This window comes from Euprymna scolopes, unplaced genomic scaffold (genome assembly GCF_053919585.1).
Source record: "Euprymna scolopes isolate OS-2025 unplaced genomic scaffold, ASM5391958v1 sca282, whole genome shotgun sequence".
NCBI lineage: Eukaryota > Metazoa > Mollusca > Cephalopoda > Sepiida > Sepiolidae > Euprymna > Euprymna scolopes.
Genome location: NW_027633305.1, coordinates 20,020 through 32,442, shown reverse-complemented (window position 1 = coordinate 32,442; position 12,423 = coordinate 20,020). Strand labels below are relative to the sequence as shown.

General features: G+C 32.6%; 1 pseudogene; it reads right to left on the bottom strand.

The window, feature by feature from the left end:
- Positions 1 to 11,293: 11,293 nt before the first annotated feature.
- On the bottom strand, positions 11,294 to 11,411 carry LOC145274186 (5S ribosomal RNA; annotated as a pseudogene).
- Positions 11,412 to 12,423: the final 1,012 nt, after the last annotated feature.

Below are 12,423 nucleotides of genomic sequence, written 5' to 3'. Positions count from 1 at the left end.
AACCATCATGAAAAGTTTCCAGAAAAAACACATGATTAAACCTGGATCTTCAATTTCCAACATAGACCCCCACTACCATGTCTCCTTCTCCAACATCAAGGGTTTACGTGCCAACCTTCCAGAGGTTGAAACCCAATTACAGGAGACTAAACCAGACCTATTATTCCTAAGTGAAACTAGCACTGGACCGACTATTTCCCTAGAAGAGTTTGGAATTAAAGGATACTCAAACTTAACATCAAAATCTGATCCTCAAAATCGCCATGGGCATGGAGTATGTACCTACATTAAAGATGGCTTTCCATGTGGTAGAGACACCTCCAGAGAAGACCCTAAATTACCTTATATGTGCTTCTGGGTTGCACTTGCTCACACAACTGCATTTATATTTGCCCTCTATCGCCCCCCCACAACAGTGGAGTTACTATCATTGTTTAAATTATTTTTTCTGAAACTTTTGGTACTATACATCTTTTTCAAAGTCTTCTTTGAAAATGGTGCTTATCACCAAAAGTCTCAGTAAAACAAATACATTTTTAAAAAATGATTTTATTCAGTTAATAAAAAAAATTGTATAAATTGTATAATATTATATTCTCAAATTTTTCAAATACCCTTATGAAAATGTTTTCAATGATGAGACCAAACTTCTATTATTTTTTTTAATCAGAGCATATACAAAACCAACTTGTAACTGAAAATAAGCTATGGTGTACATGTAGTCGGTACAACAATTTCTTTGTTTAAAACAACAGACGGGATTTGCCTGCTAATTTGAAGAATTGTAAACAAATTGCATTTTTCTGTTATAAATAAATGGACATAATATTTCTTCAGCCTTTCTTTCACGGAGAGCAATAATAACTATGCCCGTGACAACAGCATATTCTTTTCATTCTTCCGACTCTCAAGTATATATCCGATACAGTTAGACAGAATTAATCAAATAAGAACCACATCAGTCTACATAAAAACATAAGATATTAACAGATATATACTCAAGTGTCAAAACAATGAAAAGAATATGCTGTTGTCACAGCCCTAATAATAACACACTTTTATCACTGTATCATTTGAATAAACTTATTCCGAATTTGGAAAAAAACTGGGTACTTTGATTAACTTCTTTATATAGCTTTACTAAATTATCTCAAGCAATGAAAAAAGCATTGCTGGAATTCGAATAGTGTATAGCAGTAAATCCTGACAGTAAGGACTTCTTGAAATATGTTGGTCCTCTTCACAATCTCAACAGAAGCCAGATCAATGACGATCCCAAGCATTGTACAGAACTGCAATGCAGAGAGTTTTATTGTTGAAAAGCAGAACATACCATCTGCACAATTTGTAATGTCCAATTTAATAACAATGAAATTTACACCTGGCTGTTGCATTGTTACTTTAAAGACAAATGCAAATGTTTTCTCTAGTATTGATCGTGTTACATACATGCTTCTCAAATGTGATAGGCACTTTCTTTTACACCAGTTTTCTCCTTTTCTGCTTTAGCAATTCTGCTGCTCCAAAGCAACAGAAAACTGCTGTTATTTCCCTGAACAAAAAGAATGACCACACATTTATTGTCCAGTTAATCTTAGTAGCTGTATCACCAAACTGATGAAATCTTGTATTTACTCAGCCGACCGATAGTTGCTCCTGGATGGATTTTGTTAACCTTGAAATTGCTAAGGCTTTTGATTCTATGTTGCATGAAAGACTTATGGAAAAACTCTCTGCAATGAATGCAAAGTATGATCATTTTTACTGATTGAAATCCTTTATTCTCAAGCGAAAAGAAATGATCATCATTCTAGAGTGAATGTTCATCTGTGTGCATCCATGGTATAGACCATGATCGTCCATTTGTTATTCTGGTCTAAAATCATTGTCCGATTCCAAAACCGATCACAATGCCAATGTGGTTCGAGTCAGTGCTATAACAGAAGAATTCTCCTCCAAATAAAACTACAACTCTGGTTTAAAACATCTAACAAATGTTTCTTTTATTTTCTTTGAACGTAACAATGATAATCGTTTTCCTCTCTTGAACAATAGATTTTCAAATGAGAACTTTTAGCTCGAATAAATCAAAACACAAGTCTAATATAATACAAACAAAAAATCTGTTTCTGAGGGCCAACACAAACCAATTGTCAGGTGCCAGAAAATCAAACGGATTGAAACATGTTCAAAAGACTGACTCCTTTGCTGGCCCTCTGCTCCAATGTATACAGAGATCACTGGGACTATCCCAGAAAGACCATTTGAGATAACTGTTATAAGTTGCTGGCCATTATTTTTGGAAAAATTTAAGTGGGTTATAACTAGGGTTTTTTTTTTTTTTTTTTTTTTTTTTACACAGGCATCACCACATTATCAAGGCCAAGAGGCTACTCAAGGATAAGGGTTAAAGAGTGTACAGTAGAAATTGGAAAATATAGTAATCATTAGTAATGAAAATTCGGTAAATTTGTTAACTTATATGGAACGGCTCATCAAGAACTTATTTACGTTAGACTTGAAGACAACCATATTGTAGTCAGCTGGAAAGCAGGAAAACGGAAGACAATTCCACAGGCGTGCAGTTCTAAGAAAGAAGCTTTGTTCATGGAATCTACGTTTAGGTTTAGGCACAGATAAAGAGTGGGGGGAATTAGTGATAGTGTTTTCAGCTAGACGAGTGTTTCTTGTGAAAGTTTGGCGAAGGGGGGACCATAAACTGGAGCTCAGTCAAACACTTTCCATGAAAATAACAATACATCAGAGACAAGCTCGCAACATCTCTTCTGTGAGATAGAGGTTGCAGGGAAGAGAAAAGGACATCTCCTACGAGGCTACAAAGTCTATTTTGAACACTATCAAGGCAGGACAAGTTCTTTCTAGCAGTTCCTGCCGAGATGTGGCAACAGTATTCCATTCATGTTATGTTATGACAACATAATATTCTTTTCATTGTTTTACTCTCGACTATATATCCGATACAGTTAATCAACCGAGAACCACATCACTCTATATAAAAGTATATAAGATATCAACGAATACACACTCGAGGGACAGAACACTGAAAAGAATATGCTGTTGTCCTAGCCCTAGTTATAACCACAGCAGAAAACCTTATCTGAAGGAAAATAATTTTCTCAACTGGATAAATCGAAATCTGGCTGGTTTCTTTTTTTTTTTTTAATCAAATATTTCCCATTCACAGCAAATCTGTTATTTGCATGCATTGCAACCAAGTTCATGTTTACACTAGGACACAATTCTTCACCCTATGAGATGACATCTGGTGTAGTACAGGGATCCGTTCTTGCTTCTCTTCTGTTTGTTGCATATATTGATGATATAGATGCCAAATATAAAATGTTTTTATTTTATTTGTGAGCTGTCATTCTCATCTTCATTGTTTTTGCTTCACAAAACTGTATGCCCCGTAATTATAATTACTGCCTTTCAAAGTTGTTGTCTCATTACGTAAATAAATAAATAAATATACAAATTACTCATATCAAAGGATTCCAATAAAAATAAATAATATAAAAATGTCACACTGCTAAAATATGCAGATGATATCAAAAATATATCCTACACTATAAATCTTTCCTGTAATTATACTTGGACATAATGCAGGAATGGATCGAAGACTAACAACTAAAACGTCAATAAGTGTAATACCATTATTTTGGGGAGGAAATATCCATCACTTACATGCTCTCTCTACAATAGTAAATCTGGATATTAGTATCAACAGCGATTTGCATTTACCAAAACACATTTCTAAAATTGTCAAAGTTGACGATGTCACAAGAACTTTGTTCATTTTCAGGACTCTCTTTCAATATAGAGCTACGAGGCAACCACTTTCAGAATTTGCATTGTCGTTCTGGAGCCTCCATATGGCACACATTGACTGCCTAATAACTGTTCAGAGATGTGCACTCAAGCAAATACCCAGCTTTACTTTGAGCACCTTGTATCCATGAACTTGGATTTATTCAAGCCTTGACATCTAAAAACTGATTTAGTAAAAATCCACAAAATTATTAACTTGCCACCAACCAAAAGTACCATTTTTTTTTTTTTTTTGATATCCATGTGTCTAACACCCATCAGAAAACAGTATAACTCCCATGATTTTTAGAAAACATTTTTTCATGCTTAGAACTGTTAAAGAATGGACCAAACTGTCTGCATCTATTGTTAGCTGCTAAATCATTGCATACTTTAAAACCGTCATGAATGAAAACAACACCTTATATCACTTCCATATACACATGTTCTTCTGACAAGTTGAAGTGTACAGTACACAATGGTTCTATCATTATTTTAAGTAAAACAATTTGTTTCTTTAAATATCTTATATTATTATAAGATAGTTAAAGATTTTGGAAACATTCAATAAATAAAATAAGTGAAATATAAAATTGATTTTGTTTTTAATAAATGAAAGCAATTAATAAACCTAAGAGCTAAAACACCATTTGCATGTCTTGCTGGAGGTTTGGAGATGGGGCTGAGGATGGATGGCATAATGGACGTTTGTTTGGGATTTATTTATTTGGCCATGTTGATTCTAGTATTGGTAATAACCAAAGGTGAAAGCAATAATTCATAATTTGCATGCAAAGTAATATAAGTAACAAGTAAATATATTATGTATAATTGTTGACTATGGGTATATGTGTGTGTGTGTGTGTGTGTGTGTGTGTGTGTGTATGTGCATGTCCAAAGGGCCCCACTGTTAGTGTTCATTCTTCTATACCAAATCTGCAATCGTCCAAATCCAAGATATCAGCTAAAACTTAACTGAAATTTCACAAACACATCTACCTGTCGAGACAATTTGCTGTAATCCATTCCAACTCATCTATTTGTTCTCCTTGAGCAATTCTAAGACATCTGCATCAATGTCTTCCAAATACAGTTACTCATGACCAGAAATCAAAGACGTTTGGTTATCCCTCAGCCTAATTGTATCTGCTTTTTCCTCAACTTTCTCCATCATTATCTGGCCACCCAGAAAGCTAACAAATAATTGTCATGATGAAATTTGTCTGGAGAGTTCAATAGATCTGCCAGTCTTTTTGCTGTCATCTATTTGTTCCCAGATGTCAGTGGTAGGTGTAGTCCGTAGTATCGCACAAGTATAAAAAATTATTACATTTAGTTTAAAATCTGTTTTGCATGTTGGCTTATGTTGGTAGGCTTTTAGAAATTGATTTCCAAACTAACCTATCTCTGACCAAGTTTTTATTTATCCCTCTTTCACTCAAATCCATCCTTATCATTTTCTCTCATCTTTTCCATTGCCTTCTCCAATTGACTGTTATCTCAACTGTTCCAGATCTACCAAACCAAAAACTTTCAATATAACCAACCCAACAAAGTCACCTATACCTGCAAATATTTTCCTATACTATCCAAAATAAATCTTCCTTTGATATTGTCAGGTCTAAACTTGTTTTCATGAATCACAGGGCTACGACAACAGCATATTCTTTTAATTGTTTTAACTCTCGAGTGTGTATCCGTTGATATCTTATATGCTTTTATACAGAGTGATGTGATTCTCAGTTGATTAACTGTGTTGGATATATACTTGAGAGTCAAAACAATGAAAAAAATATGCTGTTGTCATAGCCCTACACATTAAACGTCCATTATATTACTCCCACATCATTTTTCACCATACATTGACCAGATTTAATTTTCACATTGCATAAATATGCCTGATAGACTTTCCTTTAGTTGACAGGGGTAATTCTCTGCTGATTAGTCATGGCAGAAGTTCCTAGGACATACTTCATCCACTCTTAATTTTTTCAATCACACTAGCTCAATGGGATTACCAATCACACTAGCTTCAATGGGATTACCAAGGTAAAGAAAAAAGAATAAGAAAACTCTGGATAATCTCAACAGACTCATCATCCACATCTGAGTTCTCACTTTCTCTATTGTCTTACACATCTTGTATACAAGCTGATTATCATCTCTCAAACCACCTGTAATTTCACTTTACTCCTTGTGTACGCAATGCTTACAAGTACCACAAAAGATCCTCTTTTCTAGGAATTTCCAAAAACAACACCACGGACCATCACTTTGGTTCTGATTTTATTCACTCTCAGACCTTTACTTTCCATAACATCCCTCCAAGACTTTAACTTCCATTGTTTCACAGGCAAATACTAAATCACCATAAATCATTTCCTCCAGATGACATGGACAAAACTGTTTGCACTTCTAAGATACAAATAAAAAGTAATAGACTGAGTATAAATCACTAAGGTCCCCTCACTTTCAATAAATAAATAATATAACATTGAACATTTCTATACGTTGTGTTAACGACATTCACCAATCGCTTGCCTCTAAGTTATACAAAGCCCACCAGACAACATCTCTTGGCATTGTCAAAGCTTTCTCCAAATTCATAAAATACAGGTTCTTATTCTTACCAAGATATTTTTCTTGCATTTGTCTTAGGATCAATATAGCATCACTTGGTTTGTTTTACAATTCACAGAGGTACGAAAAAGTGGTCAAAAATTAAAAATTTAACAAATAAATGTTATCAAAGGCAAGATAAGTTACTCGTCTACTTATCTGAAAAAGTTTTTAGTGGTTTTACTCACTTTAAAACGTTTATTTGTTTTAAAAATATACAAAATACTATTAGAAACCCAACCAATATGTTACTGTGACATATATTTGGTGGTTTTCTAACAGTATTTTGTATAGTTTTTTAGTTTTAATTCATTTTTTCCAAACTTCATGCATTTAAGGGTCAGCACCCTGCCATTTTCCTTGTTCGTATCTATTGAATAAACACTGTATGATTTTCGAACCCACTAAACGTTTTAATGTGAGTAAAACCACTAAAAACTTAGCAAATAGGTAGAAGAGTATCTTATCTTACCTTTGATAACATTTATATTTTTTATTTTTTTACCACTTCTTTGTACCTCTGCGGATTGCAAAACAAACCTGCATCAGTGGTAATTTATTCAGACATAAAACAAAACTGCATTTCATCTATGCTTATCTGACTTCTTATATGCTGTTCAATTATGCTCTCGGGCACTTTCAGGATTTAAAGCCTTTGTAATTATTTTTATCCAAAGCTCCTTTATTCTTGTAACCTTTCACACTTGTACTTTCAAAATCACAGTCCGTCAGAACAAGTCCTCCTGATTTTTCAAATCTGTGATCATCTCAATACTAGTTTCACCTGCAGCCTTTAATATATCTACAACATCTTAGAGTCCTGCAGACTCACCTTGTGAAAACGGCAATCGAATGTTTCATGTTGACCTTGAAATATTCTTAAGAAACAGCATGTCTTTGCTTTGAAACAAGATTATAATGAGAAACTGTGCATGTTGAAAATGTCAATAAAACTGGAAACAAAATATTTTGGAAGAAAATGAAAAATAACACAAGTCATTTGTAATTTTGTAAGAAAATGTTTAATGAAATTGGAGAATATAGCAAACAGAAGAAATATTGAAAACGACACCTTGCATATCACAAACTGCTTATAAATTGGTTGCCATTACTAATATTGACTCAGATGAAATTTAGATCAGGGAAAAGAAATGGGGAATCAAATTTTGTATAAAACAAGAAAGAGAGAGGGTAGAGGGTGGGAAAAAAGAGAAAAAAGAAACAATAATACAAAATGAAACAGAATGAGCAAAACAAGAATGAAACTCGATATAAAGAGAAATTATAAGGTAGACTAGAGAGAGAGAGAGAGAGAGAGAGAGAGAGAGAGAGAGAGAGAGAGAGAGAGAGAGAAATACTAAGTTGTTCAGAAAATACTGACCAATTTCTTAGCTCATTTTTAAAAAGTTGTATTTTTATATTTTAGTGCTTTCTTTTTATACGCAAAATATTATAATTATGTATTCTTTATTAAATTTCCAATGATTTTTTTTCAAAAAACAATTTTAAAGCATATAAACCCTTAATAATTATAAGAAAAAAAAATGTATGATTTTCTTAAAGGAGTTCAAACTCGGTTCTAATGTTTCTCAAAACAAGCATGGATATCAACAGATTACAAGTGATTCAATAGTAAAAAGGTTGTTTATGTACTAGTAATGAAGGACATAAAGGATGGCCATGAATTACTAACAAACATTTCAAACAATTGTCTAATGCATTTGACGTTAGTATTTTTTCAATGGTGTCTGATCATTTGAAGCAAATTAGCTGAAAAAGCTTGATAAATTGGTTCAAGAATGTTTGCTTCTGAAATTGGTCATTATTTTCCAATATATATTTATATGCCTGTTTCATTAGACAGCAGAGATAATTCCTGTTTGTTTCTCTTGTGATTCCTTTTTTTCCATATGGCGGGCCAATGTTTGGACCTTCTGTTTAAGTAAATAGAAATTTGCCATAGTCACAAAGGTTTTTGACTTCTGTAAGTTATCTTCAGGCGAGTGATGAATTAAAAAAATTGCATTTAATGAATTTATAGAAAAAAAATCGTTTAAAACCGTTAAAAGCCCTTAAGCATGTCCTCCCTCTCATATTGAGCCGGATTGATGGTCGGTTTGTTTATGCGAATGAGTAGGGTTTCCATGATTAGGGGGCGCAGGTTACAATGCAAGACAGCTAAAATGGTGGTGTTTTTTGTTAATATGTTTCTAAATTTATTTTTGGGAGTGTCGTGCTACAAGGTGTTGGAAGATGGAGCTGTAAGGGGAAGACAGGTGACATGTAAGCCAGTGAGATATATTGGTTCTAGTCATGCCAATGTACGAGTTATTTTTGGAAATACGTTCCCCTATAGGACATTTAAAAACATAAATGCATTTAACGATTTTAATCGACTTTTACAATAAATTGACTCCAAACAATTTTTTTATTCATCATTCACCTGAAAATGACTCACAGAAGTCGAAAACGTTTGCGACTATGGCAAATTGCAAAAAAACAAACAGTAATCATCCTTGCTATTCAATGGAACATGCATAAGAGAATGCTGCCCATATATATACATATATATATATACATATATATATATATATATATATATATATATATATATATATATATATATATATGAAATATTAAAGATACATAAAAGAGTAACTGTTGCCCTTGTAGTTTGGCACCTCACCAGTCAATCATTATTTTGCATTCGCTTTATTTTATTTATTTTTATGTTTTATTATTCTGTATTTCTTTTCTTGGAAAATAATAATAATAAACAACATAGCATGCAGAATTCCAATGTAAGTATGAATAAATTAACAATGTTTATTTATAAATCTTTATTCAAACAGAAAACAAAAAAAAAGATACGATACTTACTTATAATACTTACAACTCTGGTAGAACTGGATACAATTAGGTTTGGGCTAATTTCAATTGCTATCCTGGACAGTAAGTAAAACACGGCATTCATACAAAGTGGTCAACAATTTATAAATTCTCAAGTGTCTCTTCAATACCTGTAATGGGAATTATTTTAGAAACTGAGACCATTTGCTCCTCGCAACAAAATAATCCTTACATGAGTTCTGTAGTGTTTGTCAATAATGAAATACCATTTGGACACTTGTATAAGTGTGAATGATGATTATTAATAGAAATGAAGTGAAAGTTTGCACAGTATTTCAGCTGCTCTTCCTAATGCTGCCATTTGGATAGTTAAAATTTTTTCTCTGAATCTCCAGTACAAACTTTCATTTTTAAATTTGATCCTTTAATGTGCAGGACTGATCTGCTAGAACAATTCTATTATCCGAAATGTATTCTTGTTTAAAATAGTTAAATACTAGCCTGGGTGCCTGGCGTTGCTCAGGTATTTGGAGGGGTGTGTGGAGCAAAAAAAAAAAAAAAAAAGTGGTAATAGGCAGGCAGGCGTAAGATCCATACCGCAAAGGAGAAAAAGAACATGAAAAACCCCCCCCAAAACTGTGACGTTTTTGCCATTGCATCCATTGCCAAGCCGGAAGTGTTGAAGGTTCAAAAAAAGGGGATGACTTTCGAAAACATTGGCGAAAAAAGCGACCCCTCCTTGTAGAAAAGTGCCGAGTTGAGGATGAAGGAATTAATGTTTCTAGCCAATGTTTTGATATTTGTCGTCCGAAGGGTCGAGCTTCAAAATGATATCAATCTCGTGATAATCCGTCATCTCTGTCAAAAGTTTAAGCCATACATGCATACATACATTTAAACAGACAGGTGAGATTTATATTCTAGATAATCTCTGAGCCTAAAATGAATATTTCATTTGAACAGAAGTTTGTGTGTGTCTTTCAATAACTCCACTTAGACATATTTTGTTGTTTGCATAATTCCAAGTAGAGCAACAATATCACCCATTCAAGCATAAAATTCACATTCTTTTGGGATTCAAATGCTTTATTGACTTATTACATTATTGATGGTCCTATCTCTTTGTTTATACGTTGCATTTGATTTTTTTATAGGAGGAAAAGGAAAATATCAACATGTATAGGCTTGTGTTTTCACAGCAATTGGATTTTACATCAATAATCATTGGTGATGTGTTCATTTCTATAATCAATAACTGCTACTTCAACAGATACACATGTTTAAAATTATTATGAAAACATTATTTGAATTTAAACATGTCACTCAATCCTAGTTTGGTTACCATTCTTGTTTTGGAACATGGAACGTCAAAATTGAAACAAAATTGCTGAAAAGAGTTTCGGGTGATATTGGATTATTACAATGAAAATTATTTTAAAGAAAAAAAAATGATTAAAACATCAGACAAAAAAGGTAAATTGATTTCACAAGGCACTTTTTTGAAGAGAGACAAATATTCAGAAAATGAATCTTACCAGATTTTCTTCACTGAGTTCTATAAGAATTTATTAGAAAACTTGTGGACATTGTATACATGCACTAATTTTAGTATGTTGTCATTAAGATAAATATATACAGTATATATAACTGTATGGCATGAAATGCTGCAAAATAATATTTTTCAATGAAATTTATTTCTATTTTGTGGCAAATATCCTTTGATCAAAGGAAAAAAAAAATTTTTTTAGATGAACAAAAAAAAAAAAAATGTCCATGTATGCTCTAGCTAAATACTGATAATTACTTTTAGATTCAAATGCACAACTGTACCTCCGTTCAGTCTCGAAAGACAAAGGATACCCCCTGTAAGGACAGCTGCACATATAATTATGTGGCAAGGATTGCGCAATCCCTAACCACACCTCTTCTGAATCGGCACTGCTTAAGTCCAGTAGCAAGGAGAAGTCCTGGAAACAATGCCAAGATAAGCAGAGAGCACATACAGCACCTGGAAGTCCCAAATGGTCACCCATTTAGTACTGACCAGGTTCAATGTTGCTTAACTTCAGTGATCTGATGGGAACCGGTGTGTCAAACGTGATTATACCGTATCGAAAATGCACAAATTTTGAAACAAACTAGTCAATAACTGTACGTATAATCTTTTAAAGAAATGTTAAAAGAAAAATTATTTTTATTATTTCATTTTTTTTTTTTTTTTTCTAGAGATTGTGGTGGTATCAAGTATTAGTATTCAAGTAAGTAAAGATTATATTTTGGTTGTTGGGGAGTGGAGATGGAAATACAATATTTATTTTTATAACTTTGAACTATTAAGACTGTTTACCATTTTAAAACTCATCATACTCAAACGAGGTAAAATAAAAAGAAATTATACTTTACTCCCATCCTTCCCTCGTTTACATGAAGCATATCATTTAACTCATAGAGCTGTTCCCATTAGTCATGATATTTATTTAGCTCATGTGAAATGAATATTAATTTAGAAAGCAGTTTGTTTTGACATCATTTATTTTATATACAAATGAATTCATTTCCACTGCAAAGGTTTAATCATTTCAGCTAAGAACATTTCTCCATTTCATTCTTGTGTTCATTACAGAACTGTGACTAGCTACGAGGCTTTTCAAGATCAGTCTAACCATGTCCATATGTATTTTAAACCAACAACAACAAAAAATATACCTGAGAAACCTTGCGAAGGGACTGAAGCATGATTATGGTTGAGCAAACATTTACCAACCTACAGAGAACAAAACAAAAACTTCTCTTTTAAATGACTTTAGTTTTCCATTTTAACCCTTTATGACCACGTTGAACTAGTTTATTCAGTCGTAAATAAATTAATATAACGGCATAAATTAAGTGGGAATTGATTCAAACACATCTTGTACGTATTAGTTTAATATCTGAAAAGTAGCAACTTACACTCAGTATGCCGCCATCCAAAATTAACAGTAAATATTTTTTTTCAACTATCTACATCATAATTCAGATCATAAAGGGTTAAAAAAAATATAAGTTTATATATATATATATATATATATATATATATATATATATATATATATGTTTATATATATATATATATATATATTTTATAGA